General features: G+C 42.5%; 1 protein-coding gene across 1 annotated transcript in view; it reads left to right on the forward strand.

Moving 5' to 3' along the window:
* Positions 1–9908: 9908 nt before the first annotated feature.
* The window catches only part of ITGA6 (integrin subunit alpha 6), a 221759-nt gene continuing 214687 nt past the window's right edge, over positions 9909–16980 (forward strand). The window contains exon 1 of the mRNA XM_063644670.1: positions 9909–9927. The gene's annotated coding sequence lies outside the window, so the exon portion shown is untranslated. The remainder of the gene's footprint in view (positions 9928–16980) is intronic.

The following is a 16980-nucleotide window of genomic DNA, read 5'->3' on the forward strand; positions in this document are numbered from 1 at the left end:
TCACTTCCCAGAAGGCCCCTTCTCTTAACACCACCAAATGGGGATTACATTTCCATCCAGGAATTTTGGGGCAGATTCAGACAATAGCAATAAATGTGAATATCAAGTACATATTTGTAGAGAAAATATTTTTTAAATGTATTTTATAAAGTGTTTTTCAAGATACCTTTTTAAAATTTATTTTTAATTTTTATAGATTTAGTGAGTATAATGGCAGATATCTTTTTTCTTTTTCTTTTTCTTTTTTTTTTTTTTCCCGAGATGGAGTCTTGCTCTGTTGCCCAGGCTGGAGTGCAGTGGCACAATCTTGGCTCACTGCAACCTCTGCCTCCCAGGTCCAAGTGATTCTCCTGCCTCAGCCTCCAGAGTACCTGGGACTACAGGTGTGTGCCACCATGCCCAGCTAATTTTTGTATTTTTAGTAGAGATGGGGTTTCACCGTGTTAGCCAGGATGGTCTTGATCTCCTGACCTTGTGATCTGCCCACCTTGGCCTCCCAAAGTGCTGGGATTACAGGCGTGAGCCACTGCACCCGGCTAGATTTCTTTCATGTGCAGATTTCTTACATTTCTCCTGCCCTTCTGCCTTTTGGAGTCTCTAGTGTCTATTATTCCACTCTGCATGTCCATGTATGCCCATCATTTAGCTCCCACTTACAAGTGAAAACGTGCAGCATTTGCCGTCTGTTTCTCAGTTATTTCACTTAGGATAATGGCCTCCAATCCCATCTATGTTGCTGCAAAGTACATGATTTCTTCCTTTTTTATGGCTGAGTAGTATTCCATAGCATATATATATATATATATATATATATATATATATATATATATATATAAAAAATGTAATTTAAATATAATATATATATATTACATTTAAAAATTATTTTATTTTAATTTTAAGTTCTGGGATACATGTGCAGGATGTGCAGGTTTGTTACATAGGTAAACGTGTGCCATGGTGGTTTGTGCACCTATCAACCCATCACCTAGGTATTAAGCACCCTGCATGCATTAGCTATTTATCCTGATGCTCCCTCTCCCCCAACCCCGATAGGCCCCAGTGTGTGGTGTTCCCCTCGCTGTGTCCATATGTTCTCATTGTTTAGCTCTCACTTATAAGTGAGAATATGAGTATATACTACATTTTTAAAATTCAGTCCTCCATTGATGGATACTTAGATTGATTCCATATCTTTGCTATTGTGAATAGTGCTGTGATAAACATGCAAGTGTGGAATTTTTTTGATATAATGATTTTTCCCCCTTTGGGTATATACCCAGTATTGGGATTGCTGGATAGAATAGTGGTTCCATTTTTAGTTCTTTGAGAAGTCTCCATACTGTTTTACATAAAGGTTGTACCAATTTACATTCCCACAAAGAGAGTAAAAGTTCCTTTTTCTCTGCATCTTTACCAACATCTGTTGTTTTTTTCAACTTCTTAATGATAGTCATTCTGACTGGTGTAGTATGTTATCTTATTGTGGTTTTAATTTGCATTTCTCTGATCATTAGTGATGAGCGTTTCTTCATGTTTGTTGGCTGCTTATATGCCTTCTTTTGAAAAATGTTTGTTCTTGTCCTCTGGCCCACCTTTTAGTGGTGCTATTTGTTTTTTCTTGTTGAGTTCCTTGTAGATTCTGGATATTAGCCCTTTGTTGGATGCATAGTTTGCAAATATTTTTTCCCATTTTGTAGGTTGTCTCTTTATTCTGCTGATTGCTTCTTTTGCTGTGCAGAAGCTTTTTAACTTAATTAAGTCTCATTTGTCTATTTTTGTTTTTGTTGTGTTTGCTTTTGAGGACTTAGTCATAAATTCTTTGCCTACAGCCAATGTCCAGAAGAGTTTTTCCTAAGCTTTTGTCTAGGAATTTTAGTCTTGGGCCTTAAATTCTTCTTGAGTTAATTTTTGTCTATGGTGAGAGCTATGGGTCCAGTTTCATTCTTCTGCATATGGCTATCCAATCTTCCCAGCACCATCTATTGAACAGGGTATTCTTTTTCCAGTGTGTATTTTTGTTGACTTTGTCGAAGATCTGTTGGTTGTAGGTACGTGGCTTTATTTTTGGGTTCTCTATTCTGTTCCATTGATCTATGTGTCTATTTTTATACCAGTACCATGCTGTTTTGGTTACTATAGCCTTGTAATATAATTTGAAATCAGGTAATTTGATTTTGATGCCTTCAGCTTTACTCTTTTTTCTGAGGATTGCTTAGGAGCTATTTGAGTTCTTTTTTGGTTCCATATGAATTTGAGGTTTCTTTTTTCTTTCTTTCTTTCCTTTTTTTTTTTTTTTTTTTTGAGACAGAGTCTCGCTCTGTCACCCAGGCTGGAGTGCAGTGGCACGATCTCAGCTCACTGCAAGCTCCGCCTTCTGGGTTCATGCCATTCTCCTGCCTCAGCCTCCCGAGTAGCTGGGACTACAGGCACCCACCACCACACCCGGCTAATTTTTTTTGCATTTTTAGTAGAGATGGGGTTTCACCACGTTAGCCAGGATGGTCTCTATCTCCTGACCTTGTGATCCGCCCGTCTCGGTCTCCCGAAGTGCTGGGATTACAGGCGTGAGCCACCGTGCCCAGACAAGGATTCTTTTTTCTAATTCTGTGAAACATGATGTTGGTAATTTGATAGGGATTGCATTGAATCTGTAGATTGCTTTGGACAGTATGGTCACTTTAACAATGATTTCAAGATATCTTTAGCTTTAAAAACGTATTAAGCATGTAACTATAGTTAATAATAATGAATTGTATTTTTCAAAATTGCTAAGAGAGTAGATTTTAAATGTTCCCACCATAAAAAAATGCTAAGCAGATGAGGTGATGGATATACTAGTTTGATTTACTCATTCCATAATGTATACATATATCAAAGTATTGCATTGTACCCCATGAATATATATATTATTTGTCAATTAAAAATAAAATTTAAATATGTATTGAATGTTTCCATCAAATTTCATATGCCCTAAATAAGTGAGAACTGTGCCTCTGAAGAGTCTGGCAGGTGGCCCCTTGGAGGAGGCCACCTTCAGAGCTGTCTCCTCAAAGAAGACGTGGATGGGATAGTTCATTTGTTTTTGAACACAGAAAGGATACAGCTGTAGGAGGGGCCTTATCAACAAGCAGTCCCACTCTGCAGCAGTTAATTGCCACTTCCTGTCTAGAGAATGCAGCACAATAGACTGAGCCCATCTGCTGTTTGCATCCCCCATGCCACCCACATGGGCATTGTTTAAGGTGGTGGAGGTCTAACAAGCAAGACTGACAGGGAGTCTGCCAGTGGGAGACTGGTCCTTGGGTCTCTGTTAGCCCCAGGAATGGTTTCCACAGGTCAGGCTGACCTTCTGTGGCTGCCCTGCAAAGGGCCACACCTGTGCCTGCAAATACAGCTGCTGGCGTCTTCACACGGCTCAGCTCCCTGACCTGTAAACCTCTAACCGGAATGTTCTTTGGTGGTTAGGTCTGATGTTTCTGTTACAGGAAAAGGTTCCCAATCCAGACCCCAAGAGAGGGTTCTTGGATCTTGTGCAAGAGAGAATTCAGGGCGAGTCTGCAGTGCAAAGTGAAAGCAAGTTTATTAAGAAAGTAAAATAATAAAAGAATGGCTATTCCATAGACATAGCAGCCTCGAGAGCTGCTGGTTGCCCATTTTTATGGTTATTTCTTGATGATATGCTGCACGAGGGATGGATTATTCATGCCTCCCCTATTTAGACCATATAGGGCAACCTCCTGATGTTGCCATGGCATTTGTAAACTGTCATGGCACTGGTGGGAGTGTAGCAGTGAGGACGCCCAGAGGTCACTCTCGTCACTATTTTGGTTTTGGTGGCTTTTGGCCAGCTCCTTAACTGCAACCTGTTTTATCAGCAAGGTCTTCATGATCTGTATTTTGTGCTGACCTCCTATCTCATCCTGTGACTTAGAATGCCTTAACCACCTGGGAATGCAGCCCGGTAGACGTCAGCCTCACTTTGCCCAGCTCCTATTCAAGATGGAGTTGTTGTGGTTCACATGCCTCTGACATTTCCACAGGCTGCTTTGTGTAGACTTTTAAAGAACAAACAACCCACGAACCTATCTAAAAACAGTTGAACTGATGCAAATTCTAAAAATGACTGAAAAATAACCTTTATGGGGTAGGAGCCCTGTCCAAAGCAGTGCTTTCAAGGGCCCTGTGGGAAATCCACACCCACGTAGTTAGCTGGTTGCATCTCTTTACCCACATTAGATGGTGATTTTAATTTGTTTTTAACTTAGCAAGAATTTGTTCAGTGATGTTTCACTTTCACCAACCTCCATGTCAGAGAAGGAAGACGGGTCACGTTCTCAAATTGTCCTCCCTTTTCACTCTTTCATAAAAGTCCTGTTGTCCCCTTCCCTTTCTCCCCTGCTCAGCCATGTCCTTGCTCCCTCCCAAGCCTTCAGGAGTCTTTGTATCTGCAGAGAAATTGGAGCTCAAATTAGTTAGGCAGGTCAACAGAGGCAGAAAGAGGAACAGGGGTGGGCAGAGTTTCCACAAGTGGCTTTGCACGTCCCTGAGCTGCACCTTGCACCAGCAATCCCCTACCTATGCTTCACTGCCAATGACAGCGGGTCAGTGCAAAATAATCCAGGAACCACTGGCTGCCCGGGGGCTGCTGCTGCCTTTTGCTCAAATGAACATTATTCTCTGCTGGGAGCAGGGAGTCTACAAGCATGGATGAAAACATCATGTCTCAGATTCAGAGTTTGAGAAGGAGCAAGAAAGGAAGTCATCACAGACACAGAAGTATTGGGAACCTGAACGAACTTATGTAGTGGACATTGGAGCATTCTTTCTTTTGGTGCTGGCATTCCCAGTTTTAGAAGGGACACTGTTGAGTCAACACATATTTATCAGGTACTAGCTCTGTGTCAGGCTTCTGTGCTAGCTGCTGAGGTGCTGTGAGTGACAGTCCTGCTTTCACAGAGCTCATAGTTAAGAGCAGTAGTCTCCAAACGTTAGTCATTTTACATCCCTATAGGCAAAACATTGAGCTGAACTATTCTGTTTTTTATTTACAAATTATGTAATATATTGCTATATTATGCACATCAAGTAAAATGATTTGTGTACATTACAAAATGGACAGGCAAAATAAATTAATCCAGAGGAGATACAAATGTCTATATCTATATAAATTTCTAATATTTTCTTCTCACCCTCCAATGGCTTATTTTGCACAAGTTCTGGGATGCAGGCACCCACTGTAGAGATGACAGATGGGATTAAGAATGTGATCTAGTGTGAGATTTTTTGGGTTCTGATGTTGGCTCCAGCCCATACTTTTTGTGTGACCTAGGATGTGTTTCTTAAGTGCTCAGTCTAAGTTTCTCCATGTGTAAAACGGGTTTTATAATAATACTTTCGTTAGGGTTTTAGTGAAGATGGAATGAGGTGATGCATGTAAAGTGCTTAGTAGTCTTCCTGGCATTTGGAAAGAGTGCAATAAATGTTATTATTTTGGTTATTACAGTCTCTTCAGAGAGAAAAACACTAACCAACTAAGTATTTAATTTCAACTGTGGTGAGTACCATGCAGGGCTAGTCTAGGATGCCAGGAGGGTGTATTGGAAAGACTTCACCTAGTCAGTTTTGAGCTGTGTTTGGAGTTCAGGAGGGAGCCAGGGTTAGAGCAGGGGCAGAACATTCCCAGCTGAGAAACAGCACCTGCGAAGGCTGAGGCAGGAGAGAACTTAACTCCTTGGGGGAGGAGACAAGGGCCCAGTGAGAAGGGAAGAACACTAACAGGTCCAATAGGAGAAGCAGGCTGGCTGGAGACCATGCAGGGCTTCGTGGACGTTGTATCCGTGAAGGATCTGTTACTAAAACCAAAACCCATTCGCAGTCATTTCAGCAGAAAAAGGAGTTTATCAGAGGATATGAGGATACTTTCAAAATTTCTAGAGGGCCAGAAAGTCAGGCTTGTAGGCCAGGAGGTCAGAACAAGGCTCAAACCAACCACACCCTGGGAGTGAGTCAGAAAGGGTCTCTGCAGCTGCCTCCAAGTCTAGACCCCCTCAGCACAGCTCATGCCATTGTTGCCCCTAGGAGCTGGACACACCACTGCCACCCTTTCTAGCAAATGGATTCTGCACAGTTGGCTTGCTCATGGGCTCAATTCCAAATGAAGCTGTTTGTTAGACTATCTGATTGGCAGAGCCTGGGTCACATGGTGAGGTCTAGCTGCAAGGGAATCAGGGAAAGTCAGTTTTCTGGCTTCAGCTGTGGGGAGGTAAGAACCCCTAAGGTGTGAAAGTCCCCAAATATGGGAATGATGTCAAGGATTTTGGGCTTACCTGCTTTCACATCATCACATGGTCTGCTGTGGTCAGGAGGGCTGGAGAGGGGCAGAGAGGGTCAATCATCTTTGTAGAAATAAAAAAGAATAAACAAGCCTCAAATAACCAAACCCCAAACCCAGCCATTTGGGAAATTAAAAAATGCTACCTCCTGAAAACTTTGTCCATTTATTTGCAATAAGTCTAACAAACACTCTCAAGAGGTGGTGCTTAAGGGAGCTGTGCAGTGGGTTTGGATGAATGTGCAACCAACGCTGAACAAATATCCCTATTAAAGGGCGTGTTGTTCCAGGTTACAGTTTCTCTCAAGCTAAGGGCAGATCCTTTCTCTCAAAGACACAAACTGGAAAGCCCTGACTCAGGTGCCCAAATTAGGTTTGTAGGGTCAAGGATTGGAAGGACCCAACAGGACAGAAGTATGAGATGGAAGCATTTTGGCATGTCCAGAGGGAGATGGGTTAAGGAAGCAAGATGAAGGTCGGGCAGAGAAGCTGCTTTCTTAAGAAAAAGCTGGCAGGCACAGTGGCTCATGCCTATAATCCCAGCACTTTGGAAGGCCGAGGCTGGTGGATCACCTGAGGTCAAGAGTTTGAGACCAGCCTGACCAACATGGAGAAACCTTGTCTCTACTAAAAATACAAAATTAGTCGGGCGTGGTGGCACATGCCTGTAATCCCAGCTAATTGGGAGGCTGAGGCAAGAGAATTGCTTGAACCTGGGAAGCGGAGGTTGCGGTGAGCTGAGATTGTGCCATTGCACTCCAGCCTGGGCAACAAGAGCAAAATTCCATCTCAGAAAAAAAAAAAAGAAGAAAAAGCTGCATTTTTTCTTAAAGCAACTCCTAATGAGATCATGATTTTCATTGATACAAGAAGCTGGTTGAGTTGGCAGAGTGTTTTTTTGTATTAACAGAAACAAATTACAGCTTAATTCAGATAATAAATAATGCACTTCTACACACAAAGCAAAATGTATTAAACAAATGGCTGTGGAATAGAAGGTCAAAATGAAACTGTGGTAAGATGATTTCTATGCAGCTCAATATTTTCTGTTTATAGCCTGACTTGGAGCCAAAAATAGGATTCTCATTCAGTTGTATTATTAAAAATAAAATGATCTAGTAATTTAAAAATGGAAGTCTGATGAATCCTCTAGTATTATGTATATAATATAGGCATGTCAAGAGAGAAGATCTTAACTATTTTAACGATTTAATAAAAACCAGAATTTCTTAACTGATTATCTAGCAAGTTAAAAACATTGCACACCACTTAAACGTAACAAACTTTTTCTTATCCACATACCTACACACGTGCCACCTGACATCATTTGACTATGTTTTTGGTATCAGCATCCCTCTGAGACTTGTACTAATTTTATTTCAGTGCTTTTCTTCTAAAACGGTGGTTCTTAAACTTTTGGGGAGCTCATAAATCCCTTTAGTATTTGACTGTCTCCCTTAAAAATTGCAGTCTCATCTTACTCCTGCAACAAATTTCAAGGAGTTTCATGGACCCCCAGTTAAACTTCTGCCTTAAACCTCAGCTTTCTCACCATAAATCATGTCAAAGAGAGACAGGGAGCTCAGGCTGGTGTCGGTGATGATACCTGCAAGGATGGAAAGTCCCCACTGGGACTGCTTGTATGTAGTCCCCTGAAATACTGGATTCAGTGGTGCCAGCTTAATGGCCAGGAGAAGTTTTGTACCAGGAACTAACCGATTAGTTTTTTTTGTTCGTTTTTTTTCTTTGAAACAGGGTCTTGTTCTGTCACCCATGCTGGAGTACAGTGTACAATCTTGGCTCACTGCAGCTTCAGCCCCCTGGGCTCAAGTGATCCTCCCACCTCAGCCTCCCAACTAGCTGGGACTGCAGGCATGCACCACCAAGCCCAGCTAATTTTTGTATTTTTTGCAGAGACAAGATTCGCCATGTTGTCCAGGCTGGTCTCAAATGCCTAAGCTCAAGCGATCTACCCACCTCGGCCTCCCAAAGTGCTGGGATTATAGGCCTGAGCCACTGCACTGGCCTGATTGGTTTTTAATAACTATAGTGTGCTAGGTAGAATGGAAGTGGAAATGGCTACAGCACTGCTGCCTTCTGGCTGCCTGGGACCCTCTATGTCTGCCCCACCTCCATAACAAAACAGACCCTGCCAGCACCACTACAACGCCTTCCCCCCAGGAATCCTGCAGTGTTAGTGCTTTTGAAACATACATTCTTGTTAAGTTCTTAATGATGACGAATAGCTTCCTCATTGAGTTTCTACTTCTAAGTATACATATGCATTTTGAGAGGAAAGAGCTTTTATGTTTTAACTCAAAGGGTGTCTAATGGCAAAGTCCTCTCTGACTGGTCTGGGCACAGGGGACAGCAATTGGGAGCAGAGTTTGGGGATGGGTCCTTTCTAAAATCCCTAAAACTCCTGAACAGAAGATAGTCATTTAATTGCAAAATTACACATAAGGATGAAAATGAAATACCTTTTTGGAGGATTAACAGGAAATATAAATTTCTATAAGGAGGTAGTGGATGTTCTTTTCCAAAGAGGTTGTGGTAAGGCTTCAAGGTTTCAGGTAAAAAGTCTGGTTCTAATCCTGATTCTGCATTTTACTAATTCAGTGGAGATAGAGGAACTTTAGGGCTCCTCAAAAAGTTCAGGCCTCACTTTGTGGCTTTAAGTTTTGAATATTGCCAGTGTAGCCATGGCAGTAATTTGGGAAAATTTCCAACTTCCTGAGCCCACTTTCCTCATCTGTAAAATGACACACCTGCCTCCCAGTGTTGTTATGTGGAATTAAGGAAATAATACCTGCTATGTATTTAATCAGGTCTAAGGTTCTTATTTCCACCCATACTTTAGAAAGTTCTCTGAAATTGGGATGGCATCCAGGGGTCTAGACAACCCCAGTTTTATGGGGCCTGAACTTTATATTATTCAGGGACCTTTATAAAAAAGATAAAATAATTCGTGCAAAATTAGGTAAGAACATGAATATTTGTTTAAATGGGAAAATCACAACAAACCACAAATTTTAAAAAGCTGATATAAATCACAAACAACATAAAATACCATAAAAATACTATAATATTTGTAAAAATTAACTGCCTGGCCCACTTCTGTTATACTTCTTTGCCCTGCATTTTTGGAGGGGAGTGGGCTGTATGACAATGAATTCGTTATGTCTGTTTTCTGTAGAGAGAATAGACAGTTCAGTCTTCCTTCTCAATGGTTGATGAAAATTTATTTTTTACTATCAACAGTAAAATGTGTGTTTTCCAGCTTCACAACTATTTTTGGTAATGTCATATAAATCTTGAGAGTTTTTTTGTTAAATTTGGGGAAAACCTCTATGAAGTTTCTTTCCTATATGAACTATGAGATTTGGGAAAATTTTCCACAGACCAACTTCTGGCTCACACACTTCACACCTTATTTATTTTCTGCTACCCAGGCCATATGCTGCTGGCGAGTGTGGTGGGATGTGTTTATATTGGATGCAACCTGGAGCCCTGCACCAGAGCATCTTACTGCCAGGAGAGCTGGTGTGGTGGAGGTGAGAAGCAGTGAAGCCATTTCTATCCCAGCATGCCCAGCAGTAAGTTAACTGCACAGACCACATGGAAACGTCCCACTAAACCCAGACTAAATGTATCTCCAGCTCAACTTCCCCTTTAATAGGATCCCCAAGTTGCCCATGGCCACTCCAGTGCCACCCTCGTAAGGGGAAGTGTGACAGAGGGGAAGTCAGAGTGGAAAGAGACAGTGGTCTAACCGATTGCAGTTAAAATATCTTTTGCAAATTTTACAAAAATATATGGCCACGTGAACACACTGCTGGCCCCTCTCCCAGAACATTGGAAGGGCCCATGCAAATGAGGGGCCCTGAGGCTGAAACTCTCTTAGCCTCCCAGTAAATACACCCTGGATGGCATCCTTCAATTAATCGGCAGTAGGTTTGCTCTCCTGCTGGGCGTGTTACAGTTGGTGGCAACTTAGATTTGGTATCATATATGTAAAGCACCCCATACGGTGCCTGGCACACACTGGAGGCTCACTAAGTGTTCCTTCCTCCCCTCCCTTGGTGAAAAATCAGCAAACAGAGCTCCATCCCTGGCAGGGGACTATGTCCTTCAAGTGTGTTATTGAAGAATCAGCCTTGTAGAAGTTGGTATTCCATTAGTTTGCCTATAAAAATTTTAAATTGCAGTTTTTGAATTTATGGATCTTAGTTCAAGGTCAATAAAAAGTGATTGATGGGTAACCAGCGCATGCCCAGGGACAGAAGATGTCCTCCTGTTGCTTTGTCAGTGGTCGATGATAATGTACTTGTTTCCAGCCAACCACTAAAAAGGCAAGCCCATCTCTAAGAAACAGAAGAAAAAAGAACAAAATGGACTACACTGTATTAAAGACACCTGAGTTCTGTAGAGGAGCGTTTTCCCAGAATCAGCCCAACACTGCCCTATCGCCTACCTGAAGGGCATGTGCCAGACAGTCTGAGCTCATCAGATTCAGGACATGAGGAAAGTCGTCCTGGTTTTCCTTTCTACTCTCCCTTCTTCCCTTCACTCTTTCCTTTCCTCCATCTTGTCCACATTTTCTAGATTGCTTACTGTCACTTTCTGAAACAAGAAAAAGATTCCACTTTTCATTGCTTGTTAATGCTGAATGACTCCCCATTCCCTCGAAGCTATTAATAAAGAAGTAGGGCACGGAGTGCTGAAATGCAGCTGTGTGTCACTTAACGATGTAGATATGTTCTATGAAGTGCATTGTCAGGCGATTTCTTTGTGCAAACATCATAGAGTGTACTTGCATAGCTCTAGATGGTACCGCCTACTACACACCTGGGCTATGTGGTATAGCCTATTGCTCCTAGGCTATAAAACTGTACAGCATGTTACTGTACTGAATATACTATAGGCAGTTGTAACACAATGATCAGTATTTGTGTGTCTAAACATAGAAAAGGTTATGGTATAAAAGATAAAAAATGATATACTTGTAAGGACACTTAACCATGAGTGGAGCTTACAGGACTGGAAGTTGCTCTGGGTGAGTCAGTGAGTAAGTGGTGAGTGATTGTGAGGGCCTGGGACATTACTGTACATTACTGTAGACTTTATAAACACAACACACTCAGGCTCCACTAAATTCATTTTACTTTTTTTTGAGACAGTCTCACTCTGTCGTTCAGGCTGGAGTGCAGTGGCATGATCTTGGCTCACTGCAACCTCTGCCTCCTGGGTTCAAGTGATTCTCCTGCCTCAGCCTCCGCAGCAGCTGGGCTTACAGTTGCCCACCACCATGCCTGGCTAATTTTTGTATTTTTAGTAGAAATGAGGTTTCACCATGTTGGCCAGGCTGGTCTCAAACTCTTGAACTCAAGTGATCTGCCTGCCTTAGCCTCCCAAAGTGCTGGGATTACAGGTGTGAGCCACTGTGCCTGGCCTAAATTTATTTTAAAACTCTTCTTTCTTCAATAATAAATTAACCTTAGCTTACTGTAACTTTTTCACTTTATAAACTTTTTAATGTTTTAAACTTCTTTTGGAATAACATTTAGCTTTAAACACAAAGGCGTTGTACAGCTTTGCAAAAATATTTTCTTTATATCCTTATTCTATACATTTTTTCATTAAATAATTTATTATTATTATTTTTACTTTTAAACTTTTTTGTTAAAAACTAAGACAACTACACACACATTAGCCCGGGCCTAATCATCGGGGTCAGGATCATCAATATGTCAGGGGATAGGAATTTTTCAGCTCTATTCTAATCTTATGGCATCACCATCATACATGCAGTCTGTTGTTGCCTGATGTCATTGCATGGCACATGACTGCAGGGGGTGTGGGAAGCCCATTTCTGAGTCAGTTAGAGGGCATATATATTTTCTTCCTTTGCTGTCACTTTACGTTTGTAATTCTGAGGCTCTCTACACGGTTCACTTGGGACTGTATGTTAAGACTGCTGTTAACTATAAAACAGGTTAAACTGTATTTCAGAGTAGGCATAATTTATGAGGATGTTATTTCAGGAACAATGATAGGGATTGTGAATAGTCAAGATTCATTCTAGAATGAGCAAGAAATTTGCTGGAAAAAAGAGGTGTAATGAAAAAGGAAGCCTCTTTCTACTTCTGATGAGGAGCTTGGTATGTCTGTAACTTGATTTTGTAACAATTGTTTTCCCTGAAGTAATTTGGAGGCTGCATTAGTCTGATTGTTATGATTTCCTGTTTAGAACCCAGATACCTTCTCAATATGCCCCCAATAGCATATTTCTGGAAATGACTTCAACCAATTACATTAGCTCTCATCCCCTTGGTTTCTATGTGGTTCACCAGACAGGAATCAGGCTGCCCGAGTGTGCAACCCAGATAGCAAGAGGCAGTTGGTAGAGAGAGTTTGAAATTGCCCTGAGATACTGTGTGGTCTGCAGGTGGGTCCAAGTGAAGGAATGTGATGCAGCTGAGGCCTCAGGGCTGGGGCCGCGGGGCATATTTTTGATGTCTGAAATATCTTGACCAACTGGCCTTTCAGGGATAATTTTGATGACCATGTTTCATCTGGTGCTGAGTCTACTTCTGGTGCTTGACTCATGAAGGTATCAGTGGTGACAAGGATAATGAAATTTATCTTCAAACCTACTCCCCTTCACTGTAGTAGATGTAAGCACTGGGACAAATCTGAGAAGAGTCTTCAGCATCTCCTTAAGGTTACTACTATTATGGGTAACAGTGCTGTATCATTTACAAAACCGTAGCCATATCGTGCAGCAGGTATTATTATTCCTGTTTTACAGATGTGTAAACTGAGGCACAGAGAGGTTCAGGTATATACTAATGTTGCCTACTGAGTGAGCAGTGGAGGTGGGATTTGACCCCAGTCACCTGAATCCAAATCATCCCGTTCCCAACTTCTCCCCTAATGATGTCATGCCCTGTGCTGCATCGGTGGAGGAGCTTTATGGGAGAGTGACAGGAGCCTTCAGCCCCTTCTGTGGTACCCCTTGCACTCTGTGAATCCACCAAGGGAGGAACACACTCCAAGACTGCCCCAAAGGGGTATGTGCCCTTGTCTGCACAGATACTGGCTGTCACAGGACTGAGGAATTTCCCCAGGGGGAGATTTTCCCAACCACTACATTAACCTGTTCAAAGATCCTGTCCAACTCTGCAAGATTAGCCGAGATCTGAGGCATTTAGCATGGAGAGAACACATTCTTCTAAAGGGTCATTTCAGCCATTCTACCTGTGCACGTCTGAGTTTAAAAAACATGAGAGAAAGAGGGCAAACCTACTTCAAAGTGGCCTATTTGGCAGTTGACCATTGGAAAGCTAATGATGACAAAAACTGAAAACAGGAGGCACTCTCTTATGGTGTCTTGTCTTCTAGACATGCATAAGAAATGCAAAGGCACTATGGAACTTGATAAAACACTCAGCCTGCAAGAATGCAGTGGGGGACAAGATACTCAGAAAGTAGAGACTGTTTTATTTATGGGATGAGGTCTCACTTTGCTCCCCAGGCTGGAGTGCAGTGGTGCAATCATAGCTCACTGTAGCCTTGAACTCCTAGGCTCAAGTGATTCTCCTACACCAGCCTCATGAGTAGCTAGGACTACAGTGCATGCCACCATGGCCACTAATTTTTTAATAAACATTTTGTAGAGACAGGGTCCTGCTCTATTGTCTAGACTGGCTTCAAACTCCTGGCCTCAAGCGATCCTCCTGCCTCAGCTTGGTTGCTGAGGCAACAGGGGCACCACACTGGTCTTGGCCAACATTTTAAACTATTTGGCAAAACCAATTCTTTTGCTACTTCCCTACTGCACTCAGGATGGGGACACAGGAGCTGGGAGAAATTTCACCAAGGAAGAAGTGGTTATGTACAGCACAGACAATAGGCTGGCAGGTTTCATTTCCCCCCAGTCCTATAAAAGAAAGCATGTAACTTGAAACCAGTTTAATGAAGTAACTCGGGGATTCCAGTAGCTGGTTACTCTGGGCCAGAAAGCCTGGAACCACCAAGATTCCTAAGGATGTGGTGGACAGGGGCTGGGCACCCACGAGGCTGCAGCAGCTGTCAGCCATTATCCCTAAAATAATGCTTTTCCAGGCCTGGGAGCACAGAGGCCTTTGAGAAGGTCAGTGAGTGCAGCTGCCAGTCACAGCCTCAGTGGCTTTGTGCAGCTGGGCTCCACTCTGGAATCTGGAATCCTCAGTGCAAACTGTCAGGGCTAAGTGTCTGTGCTGGGGCTGCTGAGAGGCAAAATGAGTCCTTTGGGATTTGAAATCTAGCAGTTTTGGATTAGGTGAGACTAGGAGTTCTCTGGTTTTAGCTGAGTCCAGGGTGCTTATGTATGGGCAAGAAGTTCTCCCTTCCAATGAATGAAACCTGTGCAGTGCCCCTATCCTGCTCTTCCACAGGGGCACAAAAGGCTGCTGGCACAACATGCTGTTGGTGTGGGTGAGGTCGGGGAGTTTGGAGTCAGATCAGCCTAGTTTCAAATCCTGCCGTCCCTCCACTTCTTCTGTGATCTCGGCAAATTACTTAACTTGTTTTGTACTATTGTTTCTTTCCTTCCTTCCTTTGATCTCTGCAAATCACTTAAATTTTTTTGAACTACTGTTTCGTTTCCTTCCTTCTTTCCTTCCTTCCTTCCTTCCTTCCTTCCTTCCCTCCCTCCCTCCCTCCCTCCCTTCCTTCCCTCCCTCCCTCCCTCCCTCCCTTCCTTCCTTCCCTCCCTCCCTCCCTCCCTCCCTTCCTTCCTTCCCTCCCTCCCTCCCTCCCTCCCTTCCCTCCCTCCCTCCCTTCCTTCCTTCCTTCCTTCCTTCCTCTCTGTCACTCTCTCGCTCGCTCTCTCTCTCTCTCGTCTCACTCTTCACCCAGGCTGGAGCGCAGTGGCATGATCTTGGTTCACTGCAACCTCCTCCTCCCAGGTTCGAGCCATTCTCATGCCTCAGCTGCCCCTCCGACACAACATCTGGTTAATTTTTGTATTTCAGTAGAGACGAGGTTTCACCATGTTGGCCAGGCTGGTCTGGAAATCCCGACCTCAAGTGATCTGCCCACCTCAGCCTCCCAAAGTGCTGGAATTACAGGCGTGAGCGACTGCACCTGGCTGATCAGGTTTATCTTCTGTAAATGGGACGCCTTCTAATTATTGCTTGTAAACTGTGGAATGACTGAAGTGATCTTAACATTTCAGTTAACCAAGGCAACAAGTAATGCAGCTGTGTGATTTTGAGACAAGTTACTTAGCCCCTCTGTGCCTCAGTTTCCTTATCTGTTCATAAAACAAGTATTTTAGACTAGAGATTATTTTCATTCCTAGATTTTGTGATGTTATAGGGCTGTGTCTGAGTGAAATTTCACAGAGGAAAGGATGTGCCTCTCAATGGCTGCCATAGCTCATATTGTGGCTTTTATATTTGAAAAGAGACTTTCATTTTGGAAGGTGGGCGTGGTGGTGGTGATGTCCTGCAGTTTGAAGGAACAGGGCTAACCATCAGAGGGCCTGGATTAGGTACTGGCTCCACTATTTAGTGGCCAGAAAACCTTATAGGCAGCATCATTCCCTGGAAATAAAGCTCCCCTGGATACTATCTGTTCTGTATGAGCATCTGTTCCTCTTCCATGAAATGGACATAACTGTCAGTACCTTATCTGTTGACTTCCCAAGGTGGAGTGAGAATCACGTTAAATCGTTTACTCAGTCAGCTTGCGCTATGCAGAAGATTTTTGGCATTTTGGTGATATAAACCATAGGTTTGCATTTAGCTCAAAAGATTCTATGCTATGATTCTAATGAACTCTTAAACTCTTTAGATCCCAATTTTACACTGGAGCAGTGACCGTGCTTCTTGGCTGATCTCTTGGCTCTCCCTCTCCTCCATGTCCTTCCTCCACCTTCTAAAGGACGAACTGTTCATTGCTTAATAGTAACCACAGTCCACAATTTATATTCCAGAACTTTTCTCACTTGCTAATAAATAACTTCCATTGTTTCTATAACAAGGGAAGTAAGCAAATGACTTGAGGGGCACAGAGGTGAGTTCCGAGTTCAGTATAGGCCTGCCAGGAGTTGGCTTTCCATGAGCAAAACCCAAATTTTCATTCAGATAAGAGTATTAGCTCAGAAATCAGAACACCTACTGATCCTCAGTAGGCAACATGAATTAGGCATAAATAAATAAATAGGCTGATTTATTGTTCCCTGACAATGTGGTTTAGTTTTTAAATCAAAAGGAAATAATGACTATTTCAAACTAAATGTATGGACTCTTCCTGTTTTTTTCCTCTGATATAAAATTCCATAGGTCTTACTCATTCTTGTTGGTGATCCAATTTGAAGTACCAATAGATTAAATGATTTTCCTAAACTGGTGAGTGTCTCTCACAAAATCCATCAGAGCTGGGGCCTGATCCCTGGGCTCTGTTCCTAATGACCATCCTACATGTCTCTATAAATAGACCATTATCAAATGCTTTTTACCTAGCTTGGATTGGACGACAATCATGACTCTCAATTTTCCTTCCTTCCCTCTCATCTGATTTTAAATTATCTCTGACAGTCAGGATGTGATAAGTCTACTGTGTTCAGAGTTCAGAGTTCTGAACACAATTTTCCAACATAA

The sequence above is a fragment of the Symphalangus syndactylus genome, chromosome 8 (genome assembly GCF_028878055.3).
Source record: "Symphalangus syndactylus isolate Jambi chromosome 8, NHGRI_mSymSyn1-v2.1_pri, whole genome shotgun sequence".
In the NCBI taxonomy this organism is placed as follows: domain Eukaryota; kingdom Metazoa; phylum Chordata; class Mammalia; order Primates; family Hylobatidae; genus Symphalangus; species Symphalangus syndactylus.